Source organism: Genypterus blacodes, unplaced genomic scaffold (genome assembly GCF_046128005.1).
Source record: "Genypterus blacodes isolate CSIRO-AG114 ecotype Tasmania unplaced genomic scaffold, CSIRO-AGI_Gbla_v1 ptg000055l_1, whole genome shotgun sequence".
In the NCBI taxonomy this organism is placed as follows: Eukaryota; Metazoa; Chordata; class Actinopteri; order Ophidiiformes; family Ophidiidae; genus Genypterus; species Genypterus blacodes.
In genome coordinates, this window is record NW_027466867.1 from 6272351 (window position 1) to 6290747 (window position 18397).

At 45.6% G+C, this 18397-nt stretch overlaps 1 protein-coding gene across 7 annotated transcripts in view; it reads right to left on the bottom strand.

Annotated features, from left to right (window-relative positions):
* LOC143002019 (uncharacterized) overlaps nt 1-18397 on the bottom strand; it is a 92561-nt gene that overhangs the window by 65815 nt on the left and 8349 nt on the right. The gene's annotated exons all lie outside the window — the stretch shown is intronic.

Below are 18397 nucleotides of genomic sequence, written 5' to 3' on the forward strand. Positions count from 1 at the left end.
AATAAGGGAGGGCAGAGATGAAAAGGAGCAAAGACAACGAGAGAGAGATCGGCTGGGGAAAGAGGAGGGAGGGGGGGGGGAGAGTAAAGTAGGAGCCTGCAGATGGGAAAGTGGCTCGAATTGAGTTATGCCCAAAAATAAACCACAGAAGAAGCAATGTTGCCACCCCTCTCTTCATTCTCCCACACAAGCCCATCAGAGAGAAAACGCAGAGAGCTAAATATCAAAAATCACTATAACACTCCCTCTGCACCCACTGTCGGACACACACTCTGCTGAGCTAATAAAGGCCAGGCAACACACAAAAAGCTAGCGCCGCTATCAGAAACCAAAGAGTCAGTCAGCTGCTCAGCCCACCAATAAGTCAGCCGGTGTGCAATCGATGACTCAACAAGCGGCAGGGAAGTATGACTGACTCTGCAGCGCTACCAGGTACTTTCATATCTCTATCTGGCGTGCTGCTGGCAATTATGACGCAATACCACCACTACGTTTGGTCCGCAATTACCATCACTCAAAACGCACACCGGCAATTTGGTGACGCATCGATGAGTTACACGAATATCACTGATGTCGTCGTGATATCTGTGTCAATGAAGGTGTGTATATACCCTTAAAAGGAGCTAAATGATGTCATATAACATTGGAATCTGACCCTCTGCCTCAGTGACACCGCAAAGATTGTATTAGAGTATATTAATTATTGTTTTGTCACACTTCTTTTGGACCCCCAGCGAGCAAGCGAGCGAGCTTGCGCCTTGCTCACCGCTCCATCTTTAGTTGGGTGCACCCGGCTAATAGCCTTTACGGTTATTGCCCTGTTGCGTCGGACGGCAAATGCATTGGCTTTTGTTTTCGACTTCCAGTAAGAGGGATAAACACACGGCACACAGGCCACTGAGTGCACAGGCAAAAAAAAAAGAAGAAATGCATTACTAAATCAATTTATAGCTTTCATGACATCCTGCTGTAAAATGTCTCATATTTGAAACGACATACCGACAGAGAAGAGAGAGAGAGAGAGAGAGACGTGAGGTGAGGTGGGGTGATGCTCAGAGAAAGGCGACGTAATTGAGGTGAGGCAATCCGAGGAGAGAGAGGGGTATTTTTTTGCGTTGTGCTGCCAAGATTTGGCTCCAGGCAGACAACCGTATAGATTTACCTTGAGCGTGGCCCGGAAAGCTGATACCCTGCATTCAACGTTACGCTACAAACACAGAGAAACTGCTGATGTCACCCTACACACACACACACACACACACACATACATACACACACACACACAGAGACAATACCTCAGCAACACGTTTCTCCTTCACCTGTTGCTCAGCAGGGGAGCCCCGTAAATCTGTGATCAAAAACCGGCTCAGGTTCTCAAGCTCGCAGGAGTCAAGGTCAAATCTCTCTCCTTCACTCCTGACTCCTGACTTGCAACGCCGGCGCTTAAACTGCAGTATTTCCCGTTCCCCCGCTGTGCCCACACACACACACACACACACACACACACACACAGCGATCATCTTGGATTCTCAGCGTGATACGATGATCTCACCCGGGCGAGAACATGATGGAGCAGTTTGATACCTTTGAAAATCGATGTTGTGATGAGAATTTAGCCGGTGTGGATTTTCCAATTTCAGAGGAAGAGATGCTTTTAAGGTAATGTGGTTTTATGTGTGTGTTATGGTTGACGCCCTGCAGGGATCCATTTCTTATTCATTGCTGGTTACTCCACTAGAACCTTCTAGCACAATGCAAATATCAATGTTCATTCAAATGAGGCAGCAAACCAAAATCAGACACATTTCAAACAAATTCAAAGCAGGAGGAAGTGGATTAAACCGAATGAGGGATTGTTCGGATTGTGTTCACAGGCCACAAACAATCAGCTCCGGAGTTCATCCAGGACCAGACTGAGAACTCAAAGAAGGTGCGTAATTGTTTGTTAACGTCAACAAGCAGAATTAGAATGTAGATGTACTTTTGCTTCCTGTGTTGTCATGGTGCAAAAACAACAATAATCATTTTCAATATGAGATTTTTAAAGATGCTAAGTAAAAGGATAGTCGTCTTTGTGGTACAACTAATTGCCAATGACATGACTTCCTGTGAAAACAGGAAGTACCATCTGACTACTTTGACCTTGATGGTAATGAGGTCACTGGTATTGATCCTTTGTGACAGGTGGCTAACCCTGGACTAATAATGGCCGCAGGCTAGTCAACAAATACACACCCACAAACACACACAACCACACAACACAAACACAAATTGACTTCAAACTCAAACACACACACACACACACAGGTCTAATAAGTTTTTCAAAGGATCAGAAACACAGCACCATGTTCAAACGTCGAAATGTTTGTTTTGCCAAATGAAGCAGTCAATGCTGTGAAGGGTATTGATTTGATGTCAGTGAGACCTTTTGATCACTTTATGGACGTGTGTGTGTGTGTGTGTGTGTGTGTGTGTGTGTGAGAGAGAGAGAGTGTGTGATCACGTCCTAACATCGCCCTTGCGCAGAGCCATTTGTGTACTAAAAACAGCCCACACCTAACTGCAGGGTGTGACCACTGAGCGCACTTTCCTCCTCTCATCCTCTCGTGTCAAGCATGTTCAATCACGACACACACACACACACACCCACACTAGTCAAAACTAATTGTGTTAATATTTCACGTAACGTCAGATAGATTTCAGAATAATCACTTTGAAATGGAACTTAAGATCCATATTTTTGTCATTACGACGACGACGACGCCACTCGAGTACATTTCTCTTTCTTTTGTCATCGCAGCCGTGGCAGAAACGCCTCAGCAGCAGCTCTCCTCTGGAAGTGAAACAAGTGACCAACACACATGCACATGCACATGGGGACACACACACACACGCACTGCATATTAATGGTGAAACTGCTGACAAAAATAGCGATCTGTGCTCTGTAGATGGTTCCTGCTTTTTAAACTTTTTCTTTCCCGTCTCTTAAATCTTCCTCTTTTACACCCCCCCCCCCCCCCCCCCCCTCAACCTCCCAATCTCAACTCCCCTTCACCATTCCCAGTGGGACCCCCTGATCCCATGGGGTGTGTGTGTGTATATGTGTGTGAAGAGGCTGCATCAGGACAAAAGAATCTCAAGCCTTTCTCTCCTATTATCAACCCTGCCATCCTCCTCGTTCAATCATCTCCTCTCCTCTCCCTGCTCCCTACTCCTTTCCAAACTCTTCATCCTCCACTCCACTCCACCTCTTCCTCTCACTCCCTTCTCTACCTTTTTCTTCGTTTCCCGGGAGCGTTTCCTCAACTTCTTCCTCTCCTTCTCCCTCTCTTCTTCTGCAGCGATGAGTTTCTCATCTGCCTTCTTCTTCAGCTGCGAGGAGGCGTGCGCCATGCTGCGCTCGAGTCCAGCTAATCCTCACAGGTGGAAAAGGGAGAGACGAGACGGCGCGATGAAGCGTGGCCCGAATGCTTGTCTTTTTCTCTTGAGCTTGGAATCCTCGTCCCCAGTGTCAGAGAGATAGAGAGAGATCGAGAGAGACACGCACAGGTGTGTGAGCCAGAGAGATAAGAAGGGGTTTCCTCTCTTCTTTTGCGATTTCCCTCTCTCTTTTGTTCCTTCCTTTAGTTGCTATCCATGCACTGCAGAAGCACAGGTCCTGCTTGAGGCCAGACAGTCACAGGGAAGGATTATAAATAACGGTTGCATCTGCTCCAGCGTCGCAAAATCCACAACTAAGAAAGTCGCTCCTTTTTCAGCTCAATTAAAGTGCAAAATAAGTGCCAATATTACAAAAAATTAACATATCATTTTCCCTTTATAGGAAACTTTTCATTCATATGATCCACAGTCAATTAAAAGTCCTTTTGTCCTTTTGATTGTTCCGATAAAGGCGTTAAAAAAAAGGAGCTTGGGTACAGGTGTGGTGACGGAGCTCCAGGGTTGCCAGGAGGGATCTCCAGCCTCTAACCCAGCAAAGCGCTCTGTCGTCTGGGTAAATACACTGGTCCTGCTGCCTGCTTGACTGGTTCCCCGACCCGGCCGATTGCACCTGAGCGCCAAGCCATTCTCTACGTACAAACACACCCACACACGCGCGCGCACACGCACACACACACACTCACACTCAGTCTGCGATGTGTCTCCAGGACGTACGAAGAGGAGGGAAGTGATTGTGGAAAAGAAGGCAGAGTGAGAGAGAAAGACGAGGGATTGTGATGGGAAGGAGGGGGCTGCTGTGGCAGAGAGAGGTGGAGGGGGGAGACTGTGTGTACGTATGCATGTCAGAGAGAGAGAGGGAGAGAGAGAGAGGGGTGGGGGGGGGGGAGAGAGATAGCAGCTGGGACAGCAGGAAAAAAGGAGGTAGGAAGGATGGCTGAATACCTCTGCTCACCACCAGCTGTCTACGCTGTGCCTCACACACAAAAGACACAGAGAGGGGCTGATAATCCACATGGGGCACCAACACACAAATAAACACATGCACCTATGCCATAGGTGTTATAGTCATGATGCACTGATTGTGGTACTTCTCTCAGTCTTGTGCCAATCCCTCCATCCTTCATCTCCACTGTCTCGCCCCTTCTCCTCCACCCTGCACCCTCCATCCCCCACTCTCTCTGTTAAACACACCCACTCTGCTTCTTTTCACAATGTGTTCACAATCAAGTTATGGAACATCCTCTATATACCTGAATGCAAATGAAATTGGCACGGATCAAAGTGATTCATTCAGTCATGCCTTTCCTCAATAGGAGGCGTCACAGATCATAGTCACAGTGACAGTCACATCTCTTACGTAAGGCTGGACAAGGTTGTGCCAAATATATGTAAAAATGTACAGAATATATAAATATAAGAAATTGAATATGTTTTTCATCACATCACTACTAAAACTATGTTCCATTTGTCTCCAGTATCAAGTCTTGGTCCAAAAACTCAGAGTATCCACCAAGCCACTGCCAACAGTTGAAGACAATTAGATTAAAGTCAGCACTGCTTTGAGTTAGTGTTAATTGCAAAGGTCAAATTATAATTAATAGCCCTGAAGTGTCCGACACAAACAGTCAATTGAGTTTCCATTCATCCCCGGTTACTGTCTTTGTGCACTAACCAAAGGAGAGTTGTCGGAGGAAAGCTGTGGTCCTGAAAAAGGACGGACGTCCAGCAGAAGACTGGTTGAACCGCATGAGTCAGTGATGTGATGTATTTATCTTTGAGGTGTTCATTTGTACAATTAGTATAACATAATGGATGTGAACTGTGGTGTAACTAGAATACCTATGCTGCTGTGTAGTGCTGGAATAATTATGAAGGTGTTTTTATTAATAATTAACAAATAATTCATTATTTAGTCGTCTACAAACCCCATATCTTCAACGCATTCATCATGATTTCCCTGGAATCAGCTGTTTCAAGTAAGTAGTATCCCCCCAGCTTTAAATTAATGAGAAGACAGCTTTTCATTTATTAATTTTTCTACCCATAATATTCTTCATTAATGAGGGGCCCTTTGAAATCAGAGGGCAACATTTGTCAACACATTTCTGCATGTGTCCCTGTGTGTGTTCACGTGCGTGTGTGTTTGTCGATATGAGCCGACGTCTGTACACTGCAGCCTCTGAATATTAACAACATGGTAGAGGGGACGGGGCAGGAGCTCGTGACGGCAGCATGTGACAGCAGAGCAAGCGTGCTATTGGCTGCCCGGGACATGAGAGAGCAGTAAATGGGTAAATGGGAGAGAGGGGAGTCCTAGCCACAAAATGGCAATAACAAAAGAAGAGAGGAGAGGAGAGGATGTGCATATATCTGAATACATACTGTAGCCTGTATGGCGTGTGTATGTGTGTTATATACTACCATCAATTAGTGATGGGCTTAGCATACTTCCTTTGCTGGGGAAGGTTTGTAAATGACATCACTGGGCATGTGGGAATATAAGACCCTGGAATGAAATGTACTGTATGTGACATGTAAGCTTAAACCGCAACAGCCATGAGCTATGCTGCAGCTTTAAGCCCCAGATATTTCCCTCAGGAACGAGCCAATGAATGAATGAGCACTCACTGGCATTAACACGTGAGGGTCCAACTGCAGTGTTCTAGTGCAAACAGTCAATACAATCAATTTCAAGAGGTGTGTGAACGATTCCTGTGAAGAGGGTGTGACTCGTTTGCCGGACGATGATGGTAATGTAACTGTACAGCAGGGCAATAACAAGCACAATACGTCAAATGGGTTGGACGGATCCACTTTCTGTCTAGACTGTAGCCGCAGCAGGTCAAAGGTTACAAAGAAACACAAAATTTTCACACGAAATCCAGTATTTCAAAGGAATACTGAACACAAAACTATTCCATACGACTCCAGATCGGACTTACTCCATTAATGTGTACAGGATCCCTACAAATACTGAGGCAAATGTGATGAGAGAACATTGATAAATTGTGTGAGGAGTGGACATGAATCTATCACTGTTGAGATATAAAAAGAAATAAACACAAACTCTTATTATTCTCCAATATATTATGTATATCAGAATGATCTTGTTGTGTCAATTATTGTTGTCCTGGTCTCTAGCTCCCCCTCGTGGCCATTTATGGTGACGTAGGCGACACAAAAGAACCAAATCATCACTTTTAAACATTCTCTCTGATCTAAATCACATAACTTAGTTTCTTTTGTTTTTATGAACTCGCCAAATGTAATAAAACTTAACCACGAAATTCTGAAAATTATTTCAGGGTACAGGGTACAGAGAAGCAGGTTCAAGTCACAAACAAAAACAAAAAACACATATGAAAATACTCCCCGAGCTATGCGTGTGTTGTGCGCATGAATGTAAGCTTGTATTTGAGGATTTTGGTGTCAATAAAACTAAAATAAAGCCTCAAAGCTGGACAGGGGTAGGTAAGAAATGCAGTTCATTTATTGACCACTATGGGGCAGTGTCACACAGGGAATGGCAGCAGAGACGAGGATTAGACGTGGTGGAATGACTTTTCTTTTTCTTTCTTTCTTGCTCATTCATAGAAAGTGTTGAGTTGTGTTCATTCCTTTAATTCTGACTCTTTTTTTTTCCTTTATCACCATGTTCCTTTATTTACATGTGTGCAACCATATTTAGGACTCACAACTGGACATCTCATTTGGACATTCCCCTGCCACTGCCACACTGGGACTTTCACCTCATTACACTGATCCGTGACTATTTGAAGAATGAAATTTACTGTTGTGATGGCCGGCTGATGAAGTGATGGTTTCCCTTTAAAAGCTTTATCCTGATTCAGTAGGAAGCAGAGCAATTAGAAGCAGATAACACCCTCTCAAAATGCTGTTTCATTGTGACTCGGCGCTCCACTTGGTAAACATCATGACACATTCAGACTTTACCTACAACAATCTGACAAGCAGACTCCAAGTCACTTTGCTATTAATCAAATGCATACTTGAACCCACCGACACATATTTCTTATCTTATCCTTATATTATATCATTAGATGCAAATCTTTCTTGCAATTAACTGATTAATCTTATTGATAACAACGTCTCGAGATAAACAGTCCAAAAACTCTGCGCAGAGCTGCACTGGAAAAAATGTAAAGTCCTTCACACAGTTTGCAGAAATGTATGATTATTTAAAGAATCAAGGTAAGACTCACTGTGTGTGTGTGTGTGTGTGTGTGTGTGTGTGTGTGTGTGTGTGTGTGTGTGTGTGTGTGTGTGTGTGTGTCTCTCCCTCTCATTTGTCTCCGCTGTATGTTCTCTTTGGGAAATCCGTGTTGCTGATATCGAGATCCCTTTGTTTCTTATCTTGTCAGAACACAGGTTGACCTGCTGTTTGTCGAGGTCTTATCTCTGAACACACACACGCAAACACATACATGCAGAGAGAGAGCGAGAGAGGGAGAGAGAGAGAGAGAGAGACTGACTGGCAAACTCATGAATGAAAACACAAACGTGGATACAAAGATTGTTTTCAAAGCTGTGAAGTTGATTTTCCAGCACACTTCAGGCCAATTTAAGAGCAATAACTTCCCACCGTGCCTATGCCATTCAGACAACATTGACATCATTCTATAACATTTAACTGTTAAAAATTGGGCAGGAATCAAGACAGAAACCAATGCCAGACCGTGAAAGAGAGACAGAGAGAGGCAGCAGTGAGCACATATGAGGTCAAGTCTGATCGAAACCTAACGTGACATCTCTCTCTGTCTCCCCCTCCCTCTCCGCCTCCCTCTCCCTCTCTCTCTCCAAACACTGACACGGCAGAATCCAGACATCTAACAAAATAGAAAAACAAAAGTAAAATGTAAGTCAAACGTTTGCCGCTGTGTAATAAAATCACTGTTTGTCGTTTCGCTGTTGTTGGATGCTGACTGCGGTCTGCAGGCTTGCGAGATCGGCTGCAGCGATTAGATCACACAGGAACCGGGCTGGGTGGAGAGAGCTTGGGTGTGTCCAAGCCAGAAAATCCATAAAAAAGATAAATGCCCATTAAGATGGTTGATTTGAAGTGGGTAAACTGCTATAATGGTCCCCATCGCACTTCTTCCATATCTCCATACTCCATTAGTATTGTGGCCTGTTCTCATATGTCAAAGCAGATATGAATAGCCCCACTGGAACCCCATCACTCATTACCATTACAAACTAAAAAACAAGAAGCGGCATTCTTCCAGTCCATTAATAATTCTTGATAATGATCTCTAAACTTGATAACTGAGCAGTCATGAAGGCAAATACTGCAGAACCAACTTTCACTAACAAGTATCAAAATACCAGAAGAGTCTAAGATAATACAGTTGTTGGTAGCTTGCTGTATCTCATCACAACCAATCAAAGGGGCAGAATTACTCCTTGCGGTGAAAATAACTGTTATCACCATGGTGACCGACAAAGCTGAATTCACCACATCCACGCCACAGCCTGGCAACATCAAGTCCACACAGCCAGGAGAGAACAGAGACAGAAGCCTACACTTTGACATATCATCAACTATTTGCACACGTGTCTGTGGCGCTAATGTACACACCATGTCAGATTTCATTGATTTCAGACCAAAATCTGTTTCTACCTGTTGACCTGCGTTGGCTCCGACATTATGACAGCATGATACTGGCAGCGAGCCGAACAGAAAAGAACAGGGAGGTAAACGAGGGTTAATGGAGGGGTTCTGACCACAATCAGAAGGAGAGGGTGCAGTGCAGCCACTTACCAACAGGCAGACAGAGAGAAATCAATCAGCGGTCTTTAACCTCCAGCGGAAGGTTTCATTTACAGAATGAAGACACGCAAAGGTTCCTATACTGCACATCTCCGCCCGTCCAATAATTTGTCCGTCTGTAATGTTTACATCTGCCATTTTGGGGTATTAAACTTATTTATCCGTGCGCGCCTGTCTGTCTGAGGTCAACTTTGGTCTCCTGCTGGCACTCTGCCAGCTGTCTCCTAGGCAACCGGACACACGAGCCACAAATAGATCTCCGAGCCGAGTATCACTTCGCTGTGCTGAGGCCATATTGAACCACATCGCGCGCCTTCACGTTTCACATCCCTCCACTGCGATGGATAGACCTGAGAGAGAACTGTAGCCATGTGCAGTTATCGACGCTAATCAATTATTGTCAACATGAAGCTGAATTTAAGCTGTAATTTATTATTACATTTTTTGTGTGAAAACTATCTTAAAGCAATTCTTGATGATTTTACTTGATAATGATGATGATGATGAAGTGTCATGCTTTTCAGCTCATTTACACCATTTAAGTCCTCCAGATCACATATAAATGCAGTAAATAAATAAGTATTGAATGTAGCAGCATTCAGGCTTAAGAAACTGCAGACACTGGATTTAAACAGCACATTACATCTTCTGATCATCTTTGGGGACCAAGTCATAATCCATCCACCATTGCATGTGTGTGTGTGCGTGTGTGTGAAGAGACTCTATCCGATGTCAAATGATAATCCTTTCTGACATTATAAAGGTTAATTGGACATGAAGCTTCCATTATAGACACTAATGGCTCATCTGAAACCATACATTCGCAGATGTCGCAGATGTCACACACAGACACGCACGCACGCACGCACGCACGCACGCACGCACGCACGCACGCACGCACGCACGCACGCACGCACGCACGCACGCACGCACGCACGCACGCACGCTCGCCGGAAAGAGCGGCTTTCAGTAGGGGTTTCCTGACATTGCCTCGTTGGGCATGCTCAGTAAGGATATGCAAATGATCCTGGTGATGACACACATTGGCAGGCTGTCATGGCAACACATCAAGTACCAGGCGTGTGGTAACTGGCAGGGAATTGAGGGGGGGAGACCAGAAAAATAACATATGAAAAGATAGGAACAGATTAGAGTTTCCCAGAACCCCATCCCCAACACACACACACGTAGCTCAGTACCTCAGCAGAAAGGGTGAAGGTCATTGGCGACTGCGTCTCAAAGGCACGACCGGATCGATGCTGCGCAGACTTTATTCTTATGATTATGGTTTTTGATTGTGTAGTCAGATCAGGATTGTGATGTTTGCACCTATTTGTGCCTAGGCTGTGTAATGGAATCAACTTTATTGTACATGGGTGCTTTTTTTCTGCTGATTTTACGTAGAAAAAAAGTGGTGTGTGTGTGTCAGTGTGTGTGTTCTGCTTTTTGATGGGGTCTGCTATGAGGAGGTTGTGTACGTGGCACTCAATTGCGGCAGATTCTACATTTTGAACCCACAAAAGTCACCATATACTACCTGTACACACACATACATACTGTAAACACACACACACACATACGCAGGCTGATGACGTGCATCTCAGTGTGTGAGGAACAGTCTGGGTATCTCCAGCAGGCGACCCGCCAGCGTTCTAGTCTAGAAACTCCTCTGCTTTCATCGCTGAAATCCTCCCTCGTTCTTTCCTTTTCACTCTTCACAAAACTTCCAAATCGGTCAAACCCTCCGGGAGAGAGAGGAAGAGGCAGAGAGAAAACGGAGAGAGAGGGAGATGGCAGATGATAAAAGAGCCAGACGGCCAGGGAAGAACAGCGATTTATAGGAAGACTGTGAGGTGGATTTCTCCCTAATACGATTACATCACCACGTGCCATCCCTGTTGCCATGGCTACCTAGTCACATTAGCTTAATCATACTCGTATCAAACGCCCCAACTTGGCCTGCCAATCAATTCCTCCGGGCTGCTTGCCTAATATTCTGGGCTTTCGCAGATGTGCTCTCTGTGTAATGACTTTGTTTGGATTGTTTGCGCAGAGATGCAGAGGCAGGAACTCCTAACTGGAATCAAGAGAAAGTTTGAAGACAAAATTAAGACATGCAAGATCGCAATCATCAGAGAGGCGCAACAGGCCAATGGCAACTGGTTACTTACTCCCCTAAACTACCACAATAAAGGTGGCCCTGTTGTATTTACTGTAGTAGCTGAGGCTGAGGGGATTTTGAGGACAGAGGAGAGGGTGGTAGTGTATTATTGCTGGTGCAGGTACTGAGCAGTGATCTATAGCTGACGTGGTGCCAGTGTTTCTGCACACTGTGGCTCCTTCTGAGGCTGCTGCTGCTTAGTCAGTCTCTCTAGCGTTAAGTTAATTCACAGAGCTATACCGCATTTTTTTCCCATCTAATATGTGAAAAACAAAAAGTAATACTAGGCAAAGCTTTCCCTCTGCTTTCCCCACCCAGATTGGATTTATTACATATAAGAGGTGCGTCTACCTTACAGGGCCTTGCCTACTTTTCCCAGGAATCTGCTACACCTATTGTAAACACATTCATAACAAACACCTGAACGCAAAGTTTGATCTTTTACTCTGACGATCCTCTTTTCCTCTACCCCCTTCCACTGGCCGATCATTTCTGCAGTTGCGCGTTTCGTTTCGTTATTAAATCACTCTCGGGAGCATCGTCGAAAAACGCCTTTAAAAGCAAAGTGATAAAACAGAAAATCCTGCCATTAAACAATGTTGATGAGGTCAGCAGCACTGTTGAGGGGTGGTGGGGACAGGGATGCACACAGACGAGAGGCAAGTGAGACACATGAGGAGATACAGAGAGCAGGACGACAATTCAGATACATTAACACAAACGGGCTCATTTGTGCCGACTATCAATTTGTGATTTAACAACAAATTCAATCAGACCATGCATCCGTCTGCAGTGCTTACTGTCATATCTAACTGCATACTACAGATTGAGTTCTACGTATTAACAGATGGGATGTTATGCAGATATATTTCCCTTCCTGAAGATTACGGGTTGATCTAAGGACAGATCTTGTAGGGAATTTATATTTTTAAAAAAAGGTCTGCAGTTTTGGGTCCCAGTCAACTGCTGAGTAAGGCACAGCCCAATGTACATTTGGAACTAAATCACCACGTCCAGGCCAATAAGTGCTACCACCTCACTTTGTCTCATCTCCCTCTATCTGTCTCTCTCTCTCTTTCCTCCTCCCCGCCATCCACTTCCCCTTAATGATCCCCAGTTATGTCTCAGACAGACAGAGAGAGAGAGAGAGAGAGAGAGAGAGAGAGAGAGAGAGAGAGAGAGAGAGAGAGAGAGAGAGAGAGAGAGAGAGAGAGAGAGAGAGAGAGAGAGAGAGAGAGAGAGAGAGAGAGAGAGAGAGAGAGAGAGAGAGAGAGAGAGAGAGAGGGAGGGAGAGAGAGAGAGAGAGGATGAAAAGGCATAAACAAAGGGGGAGGGAGGGAGGGGAGTTTAAAGAGAGACTTGTACGTTGAAGGAGCCTTGCCGGAGAGGAGAGCGGAGAGCCTCATCCTGTTCCTGTGAAGTGTGCGAAACGGAGCCAAGCGCAGCGTTCTGCTCCACGGCTGCCTCAGCAAAAAACACAATATGTTGGCTCTGAAGGAGCCCGCTGGCAGGAACTCTCACCTCAAAAAATATCAGCAGCTTTCACTATGCTGCGTGCTTATTCGTCCGGAGTACCAATACGGAAACATTTCCCTGCTTGATGAATAGGGAGAAGAGCCGTCCCTTAATCAAAAGCAACCATTTCCTTAGAGGCCAGAAGGAAAACTGGGTTCAGCTTCTTAACTTGTGTGTGTTTTTGAATGGTAGCCTTTACTTCTTCCCAAATTGTTAAATGTTGGTTTGAGTTCCCCCGAGGCGCCCTAAGTAAGCGCCCGGGGTGCAAACGGGGCCACCATCGACTTATTAGGGTGGCCCAGGTCAGGGGTGTGACTTGAGTGTACAACTGCTGCTGAAGCTCTACGGGAGCCAGCAGAATTTTAGAATGGAGACGAGTAAACGTTATACCTCACTTAAGCAGCCAGCGCTTCCCGCTTTCGGGCTGCGGGAGCTGCAACGCGGCACTTACGGTACGGCATGCCCGAACCCTATCAGAGGCTTTGAATAGCGTCTGAGTAACTATTTCATTTCCCTGGCGACATCCGTTGGGCAGGAGGGGCGGCCAGATCCCGTACTCCCGGAATGCTGCGCACAGGGCATTCCAACTGGGATTACTGCCCGGTGTAAACTAACCTGGAGGATTCCACCCGGCACCACCCTCTGGAACCCACGGGACTCACTCCCCTGTCAACCATCGCTCTTCTATTAGGCCTCAGCCGGTTAGATGAACCCCTACTAGATACATTTATAGGCATATGTTAGAGGAAGGAGAGGAAAATGTGGGAAACCGACTTCCTCTTCCTGTTCCTGTTGCGAACACCTCCACCTTCTTCTTTTTCATTAAGTCATGCGTCGCCCCTGTGATGTCAAGGAGGTAATTTTTCCTGACGTTTCCGGAATCTCCTTTATGAAGTCCCTCAGAAGTAAAATTTATCCCCTAGCGAAACATGACTGTGCACTCCAGGCTGATCAATCAATATTCTATCATCTTTAACTGTATCAGAAACAATATGGACACGTCTTTGGTTAATTCAAATGTGCTGACACAGACTCCTTCGTCTCGCATCAGTCTTCCTCCCTACATGAGTGCAACAGAGACTCATAATACAAAGTCGTCCTTTAAAGTCGTCCTAATTGAGCCTTCATTGGCTACAGCAAAACAAATCCGTTCAGCCGACACACACCTGCTCTCGCACTTCACTTTGGGAGAAACCCAATTGTGTGTGTGTTTGTGTGTATGTGTGTGCCGAAGCTACCACTTCATGCCTATTGACAGCATTGACATTTGTGAGGTTGTGGGATGAAAATGACTGAACGTAGGCGGTCAAGTTACATAAGCGCAAGTTCACCTTCTCTCTGTCAAACGGCATGAAAACATTGACGTTACATACGTGTACCTCTGCTGCTCGCCTCTCTGAATGATGGGATACTTTCATATCATTTTTTATGTACATATTTCAAGCATGCATGACAGCTGTTTTCTACTACGTTTCCCGACCGTACCAGCATTGCCGTGCCAACAGTCTGGTTCCTTCTCCATTACACTCACCACCAAACTTGAGTCATGGGGAAATCAAGGTAAGCCATCACATTTCTGTCCCTAATAAGAAGTATGAGGTGCCAAAGAAGCGCTGGTCCCTGCGCCCTTAGCCGGCCTGTGATTGGCTCACGCGGCCGGTCAAAACAAGTGACGGGCATAGGATGGGATCGTGTTGAGCTTAGAGTTTCTCAAGGCTTCTCTATAGGCAAGAAGTAGACACAAGCGCTTTTGTGTTCCCATTTTTAATCCCACAATGAGGTCCAACAGTAAGCTGGGAGAAAGCTTTTACTGCCAATACAAAAATGAAAGTAGTAGCTCACACACACATGTGGTGAGCCTGACAGGATCCTCTGACACTGGCTTCCTGTTGCTCTCCTCAATTACGAGACTCAACCCAGACTGGCTTTCAGTTACATAGTAAAAATATAACAAGCATACGCGGCCTCTCTCTCCCTCTCTCTCTCCATGTGTGTGTGTGTGTGTGTGTGTGTGCACTTGGCATTAAGATCAGGCAATCAAGATGTAGACGATGTCCCACCAACAGCACCACTCAATTTGTACATACTTTCATATCTGTCTGTCCATTCTCATATCTCCCCGCCTTCCCCATCTCTCCCTTGTGGCTCTCTGGTTGTCATAGTTACATCCATTAACACACTGCCGAGCTCTTACTTCCCCCCCCTCCGTGTCTCCCTCTTTCCTCGCCTCCCTCCATTTCCTGTTTGTTTCGCAGGCTGGATGAACCCGTAGGTCGCGTGTCAGAGCGCAGGTCAACTCAGCGAGACGCCTCGGCGGGGCGCCTGCTTGTTGACGTCTCACCTTCTGAGTGCAGACGCCCATGTCTCGGCGTTCCCTCGGCCGCTTTTCTGTAACATTTTAGATGAAGGGACCGCCGGTTAACGTACAGTAGGGCCGCGCTGACATTCACATCGCCGCTGTTGTCGTTACCATGGCTCTTTCATCACGGTTACGCTGTGTCCCTAGCAACAGGTGGAGGCTGTGCTGCGAGACTCATCAAAGCAAAAACACGTCTCTTCTCTTTCTTCCCCATCTCCCTCTCTGTCCCCCTCCTCTGTCCTCCTGACGTCTCATTTCTACACTCTTTCCTACTCTTTCATCCCCCCTCTCTCTTGTCTTCTAGTCTTTCTATTCCTCCCTGACGGCCTCTACGTCATCTCCTCTCTTGCAAAACGAAACCCGTGAGATTGTCGTCCCTCAAACTCTCAAGTCCTCTTGAGACGTTCTCCTCCCCGCGCTTTCAGTCTACAGATCTTCCTCGCCACCTCCCATGACTCCCCTCTTTCTCTTCCTCTCTCGCGCACACACGCCACCCACTGCCCCCCCTTTGAGATTCATCACGTAAAATGAGAACCATTAATCCTCGCACCTACAGAACAGCCTGACATACGGAGATACCAGCGTCCAAACCGTCCCTATAAATATTTGAAGACTAATTAAATGATGTATATTGCTGCGTTTGTCCGCTGGGTAAACAGAAGCACCTGTTACACGGAATAAAATGAAGAAGACCCTTGTATGTGTGTGTGTGTGTGTGTGTGTGTGTGTGTGTGTGTGTGTGTGTGTGTGTGTGTGTGTGTGTGTGTGTGTGTGTATGTGTGTGGTTACAGGAAGACAACGAAGAAGCGCTGACTAAACATAACCTTATAGAATAAAGGTGCTGAGGGTGGCAGATATTTCACTGCAGAATGTAACAAACCTTCCATACATACACATTCAAACTTCCCAGCTGGATTGTAATTCTATCTTAATTTCAATCCTCACAATAGACTTTAGATATTACTGTTATAAATATAATTTCTGAAACCAAGTCAAAAGTACGAGATTCTTTACTCTTCTTGTGATATTAGAAGATATTCAAAACAAAGGCTTCACACACTCACTCACTCAAACACACACACACACACAGTCACAGTGTCTCCACCCACTCAGCCACACGGCCATTTAATATACAACTGTGCCTCTTGTGTGTGTGTGTTTTTGCCCTTTTAAACCATCTTGCAGGCACTATAAAGGCATTTCCAGGCTTTAGCGGCTTGGCAAAGGTTTTAAACAAAGACAAAGACGTTCCTGGATTCATCATGGCTCATTCCATTATGCTGCCAGTCTGATCCATCATGTCGCTCGGGCAGCTGCGTTATTAGCGGATAATGAAGCCAAAGTGAAACGCCAGAGATGTATTTTGAAAATGTAAGAAGTGTGTATTCATGTACAGTGAGGTCGCAAGTGTTCCTTTCTCCTACACTTTTCTCTCTCTCTCTCTCTCTATTCTGCCTTGGGGTCCTCTTCCCTTCATTCATTTCCATCTTATCCTCATTTCCTTATCCATCACCAATAATGATCTCGAACGTTCCACCTCCTCTGCCTTCCTTAACCCTCCTCTTCCTTTCTTTGTTCTCTATTGCTCCTGCTCATCCCCTCCGCCAACCCCAATCCCACCACTTCCCTCCTTCCATTTTCCCTTTCTGGACCTGATCTCCCTCTTTCCCATCGTCTCTCCCGTCCTCGGAGCCCGTTGACAGGTTAACAGGTGCCGTCACCAGTCTGCCCAGCATTAACAATGAGTGAAGATGAAATCAGAGGAAAAATAAAAATGAGTCATCGAATCGGTGATAAAACAAAGTGCAAAGCTGAGGGCGACCACAACAAAGAGAGCTGCTCTCCGTCAACAAAATCATCGGGCAACTATACAACTTCCTCAGGGAAAATACGGATGAAAGATCTCTTCATGTCAAATAACTACAAATCAATCATGTTCACACACTCAAGACGCACTTAAATTTGTTTTTTTTACCTTCTTCCCTTTCTTCTTCCGATGAGCTGACTTCCCCGTAGTCTTCTCTTTAACCTCCTCACTCATTGCAGCAGCTGTAAGTGTTTCTGTGTGTGTGTGTCTGCGAGTGTGTGTATATATCCAAAAAAAGGGGTTTTAATCCAGCATGGATAAGCAGCGATAAGAGTGGAGTGGCAACCACTCTCAATGTGCACAGTAACTAACTCACTCACTTGCTTGCTCACACCCACTTTCACACACAGTCAGATCTCCAACACGCACACACACGCGCACACTCTCACACACTCGTGCACACACACACATACCCTCCGTCCGCAGGGAGAGGAGCCAACAAGGCTGGCTGGCTGGGAACGATGGAGAGGCTGGGATACATGGACGCAGACGCAGACGCACATTCTCTCTCTCTCTCTCTCTCTCTCTCTCTCTCCCCCCCCCCCTCTCTTTCTCTCTCTCTCTGACTCTCGCTCTCTCTTCCTCACACACACTTCACTTCTACCTGTGTGTAATTGCGGCCACCTCCCACAATCCACAAGTGGGGGTAAAGCAGCAACAAGCTATGCACACACTGTCCAGGATTCAGTAACGGCAATCAATGTTAACTCACAGGCAGTTGGTCCTCTGCGTGTGTGTGAGGGAGAGAGAGATATTAGAGAGATTTTAATAGATAAGCTTCCTCTCTTTTCCTTCCTTCCTTCAGCTTTTTCATTAATTAAACAGATTAAAGTTTTCTTTGAAATGATTTCAGCCAATTTTTAGGTAAACATATACAACAACTTGCCTTCATGTGTCACACCAGTATGAAATATGAACAATTTTGCCTAAGAAATCTTTCCATGAAGATTTTGAGAGAAAGATTTTGAGAGATTTTGAGAGAAACGTCCATCTGTGATGGACGTTTCTGTCAACTTCCTACATGACCAAATATGTCTGGCACATTTTCACGCTGCTCCGGTTCCTTTACTCTCTGAGCAAATCAGTGTCTTTCCTCAGACAGGAGAGGGGATGAGGGATAGTGAGACCGTGGCTCAAGTTTAAGGTTATCAATAATGAGCAGAGCGGATGAAGTGATGGATCCTATTGGCTCAGAGGGATAAAAATACTCTGACACCTGCCTCCCCCCACCCCATCTCTCTCTGACTCATCCTTATCAATAAT